Genomic DNA, 13314 nt, shown 5'->3' on the forward strand with positions numbered 1-13314 from the left:
TTTGAACACTACTGGAGGTTAACACTACTGGAGGTTAACACTACTGGAGGTTAACATTACTGAAGGTTAACACTAATGGAGGTTAACATTACTGTAGGTTAACATTACTGAAGGTTAATATTACTGAAAGTTAACACTACCGGAGGTTAACACTACTGGAAGTTAACACTACTGGAGGTTAATACTACTGGAAATTAACATTACTGGAAATTGGAAATTAACATTACTGGAAATTAACATTACTGAAAATTAACATTACTGGAAATTGGAAATTAACATTACTGGAAAACACCATGACTGGATGTTAAGAGGAGGAGAGTGTTAGAGTGAGGGTGGCGGTGTTAACAACAGTGTTGGTACAGTGGAACACCAGCTGGACGCTTGTGTGGGTGTGTTCTCTCTTGTTTGTTAAACTTTATTATTATATAATTGTTGACGCAGAATTGTGTTAAGGTTACATAGATGGTCGTGGTCAGAGTTTACCTATAACACTTGTGTTTTTATTGCAATTTATTGTGTAAATTTCTAATGTAGTTTAGGTGAGTGCCAGTGAAGAGCTCTTGATGTAGTGATTGATCTCCCTTGCCTTGGATCAAATATGTCTCCCATTTCCCTGGCGTTGTATGACGCATAAACGTTTAGCGCTCTCCCTCATTCCACTAAATGTCATCTGATGTTATGTTCCCTTATTAAACCATATTTTAATTTACACTGCCATTAGTAATTCGCTTACTGTTACTTTTATCTTCATGTGATAACTGTTTTGGCCATATTTTCAGCATTATTAGACACAATAGCTCACAACTGAAAGGACCTGGGTTAAATCCTGGGCGGGGGTTGGACATATGTACAGGTCTTGCACCTGTTTTCTCAAGGAAGGTTCCTTGATGCTGGTGAGGAGACTCTTGATCCAAGGCATTGGATATGCCCTCCCCTTCTTTGGATCGAACATGAATGCTTCCTATTCCAAGGTGTTGTTTGATTTCTATGGATTTAGTGCTCTCTCATGAACATAAAAATGATCTTTGTCCTTGTTGCTGCTGTTCTGTATAACCCCTAAGGGTTTAGCTCTTTTACGTGAATAAAACATGTTGCCCCTGTTATCCAGGAGTTAGTAGATTCTTGTAAGTTACATCTTTAATATGACCAAAATGGAAATAAGCTTTAGTTCTTTGTGTTCTTCTGTTATCCCAAGATTTTCAACATTTTTAATCTCCCAGGGTTGCTAGGATGAAGAACTTTTTTTTAATAACCCAGAGGATTAGTAAACCCAGGATAAAGCAAACCATACCACGGGCAGGGATTGAACTCGTGGCGAAAGAGTCGTAAAGCTCCAGGCTAACGCTTTATGCTGCCAATGCTTTTACGACTTGCTCACCACTAGTTCAATCCCTGTCTGTGGTATGGTTAGTTTGCAATCCTGTCATTATGATTTTGTAAGTCAGTATAAGGCAACAAAGTTCTTGAGTCATCGGAAACTGTCAGTCTTATTTCCATTTGTGTTGTTCAATCCTCTCTCCAGTTATGCCACCCACAACAGTCTACTAATGCCCAAATACCTACTTTCTGCTAGGTGAAAAGGGGAAAAGAAACATTCTCAGTGTTTCACCCATGCCAAGGAGCAATTTGTGGCCCCTCACTGTGTGAGTTCAGGATACCATTAACTGAGCCATGCATTATGCATATCTATCATGCCATGCATATACTATCTATTCCCTCTAAGGAAGTGCTTTAATGCTGGTGAGCGGCTCATGTCACAAGAAGTTTTAATTGTCCTACCCCTCAATAGATTGAACTTGATTCCCTCCCATTTTACCAAGTGTTGTACGACCCCTGCAGGTATAGCTTTACCCCTAAATATTATAATAATTATATTTTTTATACATTTCTTATTTTTTCTATTTGACTTTTTTGTTTTATTTTACTGTTTTACTTTTTTAACTCAACATAATGTACTTGCTGTAGGCCTAAAATCTATTTACACATTAGCATTTTTTCCTAGGATATTCCTTCCAGCATGTTTGGACTTTTTAAGGAAACAATATATAAATACAACAGATGTGCAGTATGTTAGGAGTGTGTTCATAATGTGTATTTTTTTATGTAGTAATGGTGCTTCTCATCAGTTGATATGCAATAAATGTTCCTTAACCTTGTTATCACTTACATACTGTAGTACTGACCTAGAATGTCTTTTTTTGCAACAGTCAAACACTTGTACTATACTACTTACGGTATTAAAGAAAAAAAGTTTATTTTTCTTCATGTAGGTGACCAAAATGTCAGAATAATTCTAGGAAATGAAACATAGTAATTTTCGTTTTCTGAATTTTGATTAAATTACAGTAGAGAAATACTGGATAAATAATTCGTACAAAGAGTTCTGTTACATTTATGAAACTGGACTAAAACAAGAGGAAGATGAAACCAGATCATTTATTCAAGTTTGTAATGAATAAATTAGATTTTATAGGCAAAATACAAAGTATTAAGGGTGACAACAAAATAAATTTGTCTGCCTTTTTTTTTTTGTTTGTTTTTTGTTATCCTAGGTAATTTACACACGTTACTATTCAGGGTAAGCACTGTGAAGAAATAGTAGAATTACAAGTGCTTTCGTGATTTCTCACATTATCAAGGACCTGTAAAAATAAAGGATCAACAGGAAGGCATACGTGTATGCCCTGAGTTTCGGCCATAATTCGTTCCAGAAGGCTGTTCAAGTGCCGTTACTGAACGAATTTGTTCCCATGAAGAGTAATGTAAATTAGATTCGTCTGTTGCAGACCCCCAAAAATACACTTACAAAATCACTTACAATAATACACTTGCATAATTGTTCGAGTTGGGAGCTGTACGAAACTCGGGCTACCACTGTATATTCTACCCAGGCATTAAGAATCTAACTCATCCAATGTATCTCAAATTCATCCTAAATTTTATTAATTATAAATGAATCCAATTTGTATAACACAAAAGCAATATTCATATTATTTTCAAAAGTATTTTTTTATGAAACTTGATTCTATTATATTCCTGTCGACCATGAACTTGCTAGATACAACTTTCTCAGTGTTTTGGAAATCAATTGGATGGTTAAAATGTCGCATGAATAAACAGAGCATTAGAATCTTGTCCATTTCTAATGCTATACAGTGGACCCCCGCATAACGATATTAATCCGTTCATGAGAGCTCATTGTTATGCGAAATTATCGTTATGCGGATGAATTTTCCCTATAAGAAATAATGGAAATCAAATTAATCCGTGCAAAAAAAAACATTTTTACCACATGAAATATTAATTTTAATACACACAAACTGAAAAAGGCATGCACAATTACATGACACTTACCTTTATTGAAGATCTGGTGATGATTGATGGGATGGGAGGAGGAGAGTCTTAATGTTTAGAAGGGGAATCCCCTTCCATTAAGACTTGAGGTGTCAAGTCCTTTTCTGGGGTTACTTCCCTTCTTCTTTTAATGCCACTAAGACCAGCTTCAGAGTCACTGGACTTCTGTCACACAACATATCTGTCCATAGTGGCCTGTACCTCTCGTTCCTTTATGACTTCCCTAAAGTGTTTCACAACATTGTCAGTGTAATAGTCACCAGCACGGCTTGCAATAGCTGCGTGAGGGTGATTTTCATCCATAAAGGTTTGCACTTTCAGCCACATTGCACAGATTTCCTTAATCTTTGTAGTAGGCAACTTCTTCAATTTCTCTCTCCCCTCCTCTGAACCAGTTTCCTCAGGTCTGGCCTCTTGCTGTTGAAATTGATCTGTCAGCTCATCAGTGGTTAGTTCTTCATTGTCCTCCTCCACCTACTCTTCCACATCATCCCCACTAACCTCCAACCCCAAGGACTTCCCCAATGCCACAATTGATTCCTCAATTGGCATACTCCTCTCAGGGTTAGCCTCAAATCCTTCAAAATCCCTTTTGTCTACACATTCTGGCCACAGTTCCTTCCAAGCAGAGTTCAAGGTCCTCTTAGTCACTCCCTCCCAAGCCTTACCTATAAGGTTTACACAATTGAGGATATTAAAGTGATCTCTCCAAAACTCTCTTAGAGTCAGTTGAGTTTCTGAGGTCACTACAAAGCACCTTTCAAACAGAGCTTTTGTGTACAGTTTTTTGAAGTTTGCAATAACCTGCTGGTCCATGGGCTGCAGGAGAGGAGTGGTATTAGGAGGCAAAAACTTCACCTTAATGAACTTCATGTCTCCATAAAGTCGCTCTGCCACATCTGTAGGATGACCAGGGCCATTGTCTAACACCAGGAGGCACTTAAGGTCTAATTTCTTTTCAGTTAGGTAATCTTTCACATTGGAGGCAAATGCATGGTGTAACCAGTCATAGAAAAAGTCCCTAGTGACCCATGCCTTACTGTTTGCCCTCCACAGCACACACAAATTAGCCTTGAGGATATTCTTTTGCCTGAACGCTTTGGGAGTTTCTGAGTGATACACTAATAAAGGCTTCACTTTGCAATCACCACTAGCATTGGAACACATCAACAGAGTAAGCCTGTCTTTCATAGGCTTATGTCCTGGGAGTGCCTTTTTCTCCTGAGTAATGTAGGTCCTGCTTGGCATTTTCTTCCAAAACAGGCCTGTTTCATCACAATTAAACACTTGTTCAGGTTTCAGTCCTTCACTGTCTATGTACTCCTTGAATTCCTGCACATATTTTTCAGCTGCTTTGTGGTCCGAACTGGCAGCCTCACCATGCCTTATCACACTATGTATGCCACTACGCTTCTTAAATCTCTCAAACCAACCTTTGCTGGCCTTAAATTCACTCACATCATCACTAGTTGCAGGCATTTTTTTAATTAAATCCTGATGCAACTTCCTAGCCTTTTCACTTATGATCACTTGAGAGATGCTATCTCCTGCTATCTGTTTTTCATATATCCACACCAATAAGAGTCTCAACATCTTCCATCACTTGCGATCTCTGTTTCGAAAACAAAGTTGAACCTTTGGCAAGAACAGCTTCCTTGATTGCCTTCTTGTTGCCCACAATAGTAGCGATGGTTGACTGGGGTTTATTATACAACCTGGCCAGCTCGGAGACATGCACTCCACTTTCATACTTATCAATGATCTCTTTCTTCATCTCTATAGTAATTCTCACCCTTATTCCTGTAGGGTTGGCACTAGAAGCTTTCTTGGGGCCCATGGTCACTTATTTTGCAGATAAAATCACCAAAAACACTGTAATAATACGAAATGTTCCAATTGTATGCTTGGATGTTACCGCGGGGGCTGGCTGGTAAACAATGCCACCGGCGGAACATGTGAGGCTGGCTAAGGCCGCGCATTAGACGCGTCTCGGACGAACATCGTTGAGTGGGTTTTTTAGCGGTATGCGAGGCAAAATCTTAGCAATAAAATGTATCGGTATGCGGATTTAACCCCTTCAGGGTCCAAGGCCCAAATCTGAAGTGGTGCCCCATTGTCCAAGAATTTTCAAAAAAAAAATTTGTTATTTTTTCTTATGAAATGGTAGAGAATCTTTTTGTGAAGGTAATAAAATAAAAAGTACGAAATTTGATGGAAAATTGACGAAATTATGCTCTCGCGAATTTTGATGTGTCAGCGATATTTACTAATCGGCGATTTTGCCGACTTTGACTCCCATTTTAGGCCAATTACATTATTCCAGTCAACCAAATTCTTAGCTATTTCACTAGTATTACTTCTATTCTATCGATTGAGCACAAGAAATTGCCAAGCCAACTGTTTCAACTACAAATTAAAGTGATCGGAAATTGTTAATTTGGCCAATTTAACACAAAGTTCAAAATATTCCAATTTCAAAATAGGGTCCAGAATAAACAATGTAGGTATTCCTGGAACTAAACTAACATTTCCTCTGTTCATTAGTTACATTTTGAGACTTTACAAATAAATTCCATTTTGATTTTTTATTCACACAATGAATTTTTATTTACACCAAAAAATAGAAGATTTACTGTTATGCAATACTGTAATAATTGTATAAATATCATCACCATATTTGTGAATGCATATTAGACCCACCAGCTGGCGTGTATTAGACGTGTGAGGTCGTTTGTTTACTCTTGAATATCGGCAAAAATTTAACATTTCTGCTACTTTGAGCTCAGTTTCAAGCCATTTCCAGTGCGAAAACCAATCAAAATCATCTCTATTTCTGTAATATGTCTTCCATTCTATCAAATGAGACCAAGAAATCGCAAATAGAACTATAAAAAACATACGAAAAACACTGCAAAGTCGCTGTTATAATCGAAAAATCATTATTTCAGTTTTTTTCTCTCATTATACACAGTGTGCTGCAGGATCTGTTTTATGTGGTGCGCACATACCACATAGATGTTTTCTCTCATATCTAGGCCCAAATGTACCACTCACAGTTTATCAGAGTGAGCTGAGCTCATGACGTAGATCAACGGTTTGGACCCTGAACGTAAAGCCGTAGATCTACGGGACGGACCCTCAAAGGGTTAACGTTATGTAAGGCCAACGGTATGCGGGGGTCCACTGTATATTTTTTTTTTATAACAAGTCGGCCATCTCCCACCGAGGCAGGGTGACCCAAAAAGAAAGAAAATCACCAAAAAGAAAATACTTTCATCATCATTCAACACTTTCACCTCACACATAATCACTGTTTTTGCAGAGGTGCTCAGAATACAACAGTTTAGAAGTACAGTGGACCCCCGCATACCGTTGGCCTTACATAACGTTAAATCTGCATACCGCTACATTTTATCGCCAAGATTTTGCCTCGCATACCGCTAAAAAACCCGCTCAACGCTGTTCGTCTGAGACGCGTCTATGTGCGGCCTGAGCCACGCTCACATGTTCCACCGGTGGCATTGTTTACCAGCCAGCCTCCGCGGTAACATCCAAGCATACAATCGGAACATTTTGTATTATTACAGTGTTTTTGGTGATTTTATCTGCAAAATAAGTGACCATGGGCCTCAAGAAAGCTTCTAGTGCCAACCCTTCAGCAATAAGGGTGAGAATTACTATAGAGATGAAGAAAAAGATCATTGATAAGTATGAAAGTGGAGTGCGTGTCTCCGAGCTGGCCAGGTTGTATAATAAACCCCAATCAACCATCGCTACTATTGGTGGTACAGCTGCTGCTGCTGCTGTACCACCGTCAGCTGCTGCTGCTGCTGCTGCACTGTCAGCTGCTGCTGCTGCTGTAACACCGTCAGCTGTTGCTGCTGCTGTAGCACCGTCAGCTGCTGCTGCTGCTGCTGCTGTAGCACCGTCAGCTGCTGCTGCTGCTGCTGTACCACTGTCAGCTGCTGCTGCTGCTGCTGTAGCATCGTCTGCTGCTGCTGTAGCATCGTCTGCTGCTGCTGTAGGATCGTCTGCTGCTGCTGTAGCACTGTCAGCTGCTGCTGCTGTTGTACCACCGTCAGCTGCTGCTGCTGCTGCTGTAGTACCGTCTGCTGCTGCTGTAGCATCGTCTGCTGCTGCTGTAGCATCGTCTGCTGCTGCTGTAGCACTGTTGTTGGTGTGGCTTATTGAGAATACCAAGAAACAATTAACCCCAGAGGATTTGCCACCCAGGATAACCCAAAAAAGTCAGTGTCATCGAAGACTGTCTAACTTATTTCCATTGGGGTCCTTAATCTTGTCTCCCAGGATGCACCCCACACCAGTCGACTAACACCCAGGTGAACAGGAGAAAATGCCTGGAACTAGTGCTCATATTGGTGAATTTAAGGCCAGCAAAGGTTGGTTTGAGAGATTTAAGAATCGTAGTGGCATACACAGTGTGACAAGGCATGTTCTGGAAGAAAATGTCAAACAGGAGGAAAAGGCACTCCCAGGACACAGTGTCTCATCAGTCATTGCTGCATCTTCAATAAAGGTAAGTGTCACTTATTCTTCATTTAGTAGAGTAGTACATGCACAATATATATTGTGCATGTACTACTCTACTATTGTGCATGTATCCTTCTCTTTGTGTGTAGGAAAATGTATATTTCATGTGGTAAGATTTTTTTTTCATACTTTTGGGTGTCTTGCACGGATTAATTTGATTTCCATTATTTCTTATGGGGAAAATTCATTCGCATAACGATAATTTCGCATAACAATGAGCTCTCTTGCATGGATTAAAGTCGCTATGCGGGGGTCCACTGTATATACGTATAAAGATACACAATGTATCCCTACAAACTGCCGATATCCTAAACCCCTCCTTTAAAGTGCAGGCATTGTACTTCCCATTTCTAGGACTCGAGTCCATCTATATAAAATAACAGGTTTTCCTGAATTCCTTCACTAAATATTATCCTGCTCACACTCCAACAACTCGTCAGGTCCCAAATACCATTCGTCTCCATTCACTCCTATCTAACACACTCATGCACGCTTGCTGGAAGTCCAAGCCCCTCGCCCACAAAACCTCCTTTACCCCGTCCCTCCAACCTTTTCGAGGACGACCCTTACCTCGCCTTCCTTCCCCTACAGATTTATATGCTCTCCATGTCATTCTACTTTGATCCATTCTCTCTAAATGACCAAACCACCTCAACAAACCCTCTTCAGCCCTCTGACTAATACTTTTATTAACTCTCTCACCTTCTCCTAATTTCCACACTCCGAATTTTCTGCATAATATTTACACTACACATTGCCCTTAGACAGGACGTCTCCACTGCCTCCAACAGCCTCCTCACTGCAGCATTTACAACCCACGCTTCACACCCATATAAGAGTGTTGGTGCTACTATACTTTCATACATTCCCTTCTTTGCCTCCATGGATAACATTTTTTGCCTCCACATGTACCTCAATGCACCACTCACCTTTTTTTCTTCATCAATTCTATGATTAACCTTATCCTTCATAAATCCATCTGCTGACACGTCAACTCCCAAATATCTGAAAATATTCACTTCTTCCATACTCCTCCTCCCCAATTTGATATCCAGTTTTTCTTTATCTAAATCATTTGATACCCTCATCACCTTACTCTTTTCAATGTTCACTTTCAACTTTCTACCTTTACACACACTCCCAAATTTGTCCACTAACCTTTGCAATTTTTCTTTAGAATCTCCCATAAGCACAGTATCATCAGCAAAAAGTAACTGTATCACTTCCCATTTTGTATTTAATTACCCATAATTTAATCCCATCCCTCTCCCAAACACCCTAGCATTTACTTTTACAACCCCATCTATAAATATATTGAACAACCATGGTGACATTACACATCCCTGTCTAAGACCTACTTTTACCGGGAAGTAGTCTCCCTCTCTTCTACACACCCTAACCTGAGCCTCACTATCCTCATAAAAACTCTTAACAGCATTTAGTAACTTACCACCTATTCCATATATACTTGCGACATCTGCCACATTGCTATATTTATGTTTTAATCTTAGTTCAGTACTTTTACCAGTTTGGGAATTTTTTATCAAAAATGTTTTTTACTGTATCAAGATTTTTAAATACAACTTTGATATTAAAATTTTGAATTAGAGAAGGCATATCAACCAAGTTTTCATGGTAAGGGAGAACCAACATATTTTTAATTGAATAAGGTTGTTTGTCCCTTTTTTAATTGTAAAAAGTATTTCTAGCAATTTTAAAAGATTGACCAATTAAGTTTCTTGGGTATTTTAGATTTTTAGATTTTTTAGATTTTGCCACCGAAGTGGCTAGTTTATTGTGCACCCCATATCCATCCTGTGGACGGTAGCACGAGAGCATATGGATACACAAAAGGCCTAGGAACTAGGCCCCAAAGGGTTAACAGGAATACATATGGATTTATATCTACATATCTATAGTTCACTTATCTGTTACAAGCAAATTTAGGAAATTTGCTTAGTATATCGGGTATCTTATTTTCATTAATAAGATATCTTGACATGTCACATAGGTTATTATACTGTCTGTCTCTGTATTCCTCAATAAGTGGACAATTAAGCACATAGTGTTCAAGAGAGTGACCATATGCCTGATCACATAATTTACATTTAGTTTGATCATCATCTGTGTGTCTCCCAAACTGCCAGAAGTACTTGTAACCAAGCCTAAGCCTGGCCACTACAACATCAGTCAGTCTGTTCACATTGCAAGTTGCTCCATAAACATACTTATCTACGTTCATGTTATCATAGTGGGTTATAGATCTACTCAGGCTTCTAACTGCATTCCTATAACAATCATTTTCATTATTTACTTCTCTCCTAATATTATTCCTAATGCTAGACACAGTTATACCAAAGTTATATTCTACATTCTCCTTCTCGATACTCTTCTTGGCTAACATATCAACTTTATCATGAAGGAGTAATCCAATGTGTGATGGGATCCATAGCAATTGTACATTAATTCCTTTGTCCCTAATTTTTGAGTATCTATACCTGGCTTCCCCAATGAGCATGTTGTTGGAGTCATTATATGAGTCAAGAGCCTTGAGTGATGACATAGAATCAGTAATGATGATAGAGTCAAGCTCAGTGTCATAGGTTAGCTTTAGCGCCATTAGGATTGCAAACAATTCAGTTTGCAGTGTAGACGCCCAGTTGTTAATTCTTATGCCTAACTCAACAAATTTATTATGGTATTTTAGATCATTAGCTATTTCATAAATTTTTGAGATTTCTTCATCTATGAATTCTGGGCTGCAGATACGTAAAGCTCTCAAAAACATTGATGAGAATAACAGCAGTTAAATTTTTTTTTTTTTGATGTGAAGAAAAATAGTGTACATAGGAACAACTATTTGTTGGATTTCTGTAAATTTTAAATTTAAAATCATGGTTACCTTCAATAATTAAAACATATAGAAAAAGCAATGAGTTATTTTGTTCAGACTTAACAGTAAAATTTATGAAATGAGCTAAGTCATTTGGTTTAACAAGGAAATGGTTTATATCTATATTCTTAGGCATAAGACATAAAATATCAACAACATATCTATACCACTTTGCTCTATTAAGAAGGATATTGTTAAGCAATCTTGTTTCAAAATATTCCATATGCAAATTACTATGGACAGGTGAGAGGATTTCCCATTGCGATACCAAACTTCTGAGTGTAAAACTCGTCATTAAACACAAACTTTGCATCGACAATATGAAGCTCAGTAAATTTAATGGTAGTAGGTACTGGCAATGGTAAATCGTAATTAATAAGTTCTTAAGATAGGAAACTTAATAAATCAGGTGGAACTTTTGTAAATAAAGAAGTAACTTCAAAACTAACTACAGTGGACCCCCACCTAACGATATTATTTCAATCCAAAAGTCTGTTTGGGTGCCGTTATAGACCGAATTTGTTCCCATAAGGAATATTGTGAATTAGATTAGTCCGTTTCAGACCCCAAAAATACACCTACAAAAGCACTTGCAAAAATACACTTACATAATTGGTTGAGTTGGGAGCTGATCGTTAGGCTGGGGTCCACTGTATGTTGAAATCATTTAAATCAGTTAAGGTGCTTAATTTGTCCACTAAATCTGTATTGTTTTTAACATTAAAATTAGAATTTTTTCCAAATTAGGCTCAAAATTTCTACTAACCATTTAGATAATTTATGTTAAACTGATCCTGTGGAGGGTCTGGCTGGATTACCTGGTTTGTGTGTTTTTATTAATCCATATATATTAGGGCTGTAGCGGATATCCGTATCCGCATCCCCAGAACATCCGCACAAATTTTTACATCCGCATCTGCATCCTTGTTTTTTCTAAATGAGGTATCCGCAATCACGATTCAATATAAATCCGCATTTGCATCCGCACCCGCGCCAAACAAAGAGGATGTGGCGGATATTATAACCTAAATTACAGAGCTTACATGTTTATTTCCCAACAGTAGGCCTGTTGCCCCATACTAGGCAGGTCTTTCACAAATCCAACCCACTAACAGAATAAACGCTGCCTAAGCAATAAGCCTAGACAATTCCATTTACTCATGTGCACGTCCTGCTCAAATCCAACCCCTCTCCCTCATGTACTTATCCAACCTAAATTTGAAACTACCCAAGGTAGTTTCATAAGAACATAAGAAAGGAGGAACACTGCAGAAGGCCTACTGGCCCATACAAGGCAGGTCCTTATCAAAACCACCACTACCCAAAGCTACTCAAGAATTCACTCCCGCACCCACGACACCAATCAAACTCATCACCCTCCCACTCATATATTTGTCCAATCTCTCTTTACAGCTACCTAAGGTTCAAGCCTCGATCATAATAAGCTTTGATAATTCTGTGTGAATATCAAAATGGTATACAATACTGACAGGTTGGTAGGTGGAAATAAATGGTATAAAATACCGACACAATGGTAATATAAACATATGCATTATAATGTGATCCTATATTTATTTATCTCTATATCCAACAACTTCAACCAGAACAATGGCTTCTATAACATAGCTGAACCACTTGCCAAGAAACTTCTTCATCGCTGTCCCACATAAGAACATATGAATGGAGGAACACTGCAGAAAGTCTGCTCATAAACTTATCCAATCTCCCTTCCAAGCTACCCAAGATTTCAGACTATAACCCCACTCGGTAGATCATCAGATGCAGCAATCTCCACCTGACCCACCATTCTGAACCTGACTATAAATACTCGTGTACCTTCCACCCCAGGTAAATCTGTTTGTGACTTGAAAAAGCCCACTGTGTGGGCGAATCGTTGTCAATAAAGGATCACATTATACTGCATATGTGTTTATATTTCCAGGTTGGTAGGTAAGACACATAGGCAACAGTTAGGCAACTTTATTCCAAAACGTTTCGTCTATACAGTAGGCTTCTTCAGTCGAATACAGAAAGTAGGCAGGAGCAGTAGCGATGTGAAGATGATGTAATCAGTCCATCACCCTTGAAGTCGTAGATTTGAGGTTGTCAGTCCCTCAGCCTGGAGAAGTTCAGTTCCATAGTGTGGAACTACAGTGGACCCCCGGTTTGCGATATTATTTCATTCCAGAAGTATGTTCAGGTGCCAGTACTGACCGAATTTGTTCCCCTAAGGAATATTGTGAATTAGATTAGTCCATTTCAGACCCCCAAACATACACATACAAACGCACTTACGTAAATACACTTACATAATTGGTCGCATTGGGAGCTGATCGTAAACCGGGGGTCCACTGTATTTGAAGATCAAGCTATGGAACTGAACTACTCTAGGCTGAGGGACTGACAACCTCAAATCTACGACTTCAAGAGTGATGGACTGATTACATCGTCTTCACATTGCTACTGTTCCTGCCTACTTTGTGTACTCGACTGAAGAAGCCTACTGTGTAGGCGAA

At 38.8% G+C, this 13314-nt stretch overlaps 1 protein-coding gene across 1 annotated transcript in view; it reads left to right on the forward strand.

Moving 5' to 3' along the window:
- Positions 1–258: 258 nt before the first annotated feature.
- The window catches only part of LOC128691606 (superkiller complex protein 3), a 288629-nt gene continuing 275573 nt past the window's right edge, over positions 259–13314 (forward strand). The window contains exon 1 of the mRNA XM_070088954.1: positions 259–389. The gene's annotated coding sequence lies outside the window, so the exon portion shown is untranslated. The remainder of the gene's footprint in view (positions 390–13314) is intronic.

This window comes from Cherax quadricarinatus, chromosome 26, assembly GCF_038502225.1.
Source record: "Cherax quadricarinatus isolate ZL_2023a chromosome 26, ASM3850222v1, whole genome shotgun sequence".
NCBI classification, from domain to species: domain Eukaryota; kingdom Metazoa; phylum Arthropoda; class Malacostraca; order Decapoda; family Parastacidae; genus Cherax; species Cherax quadricarinatus.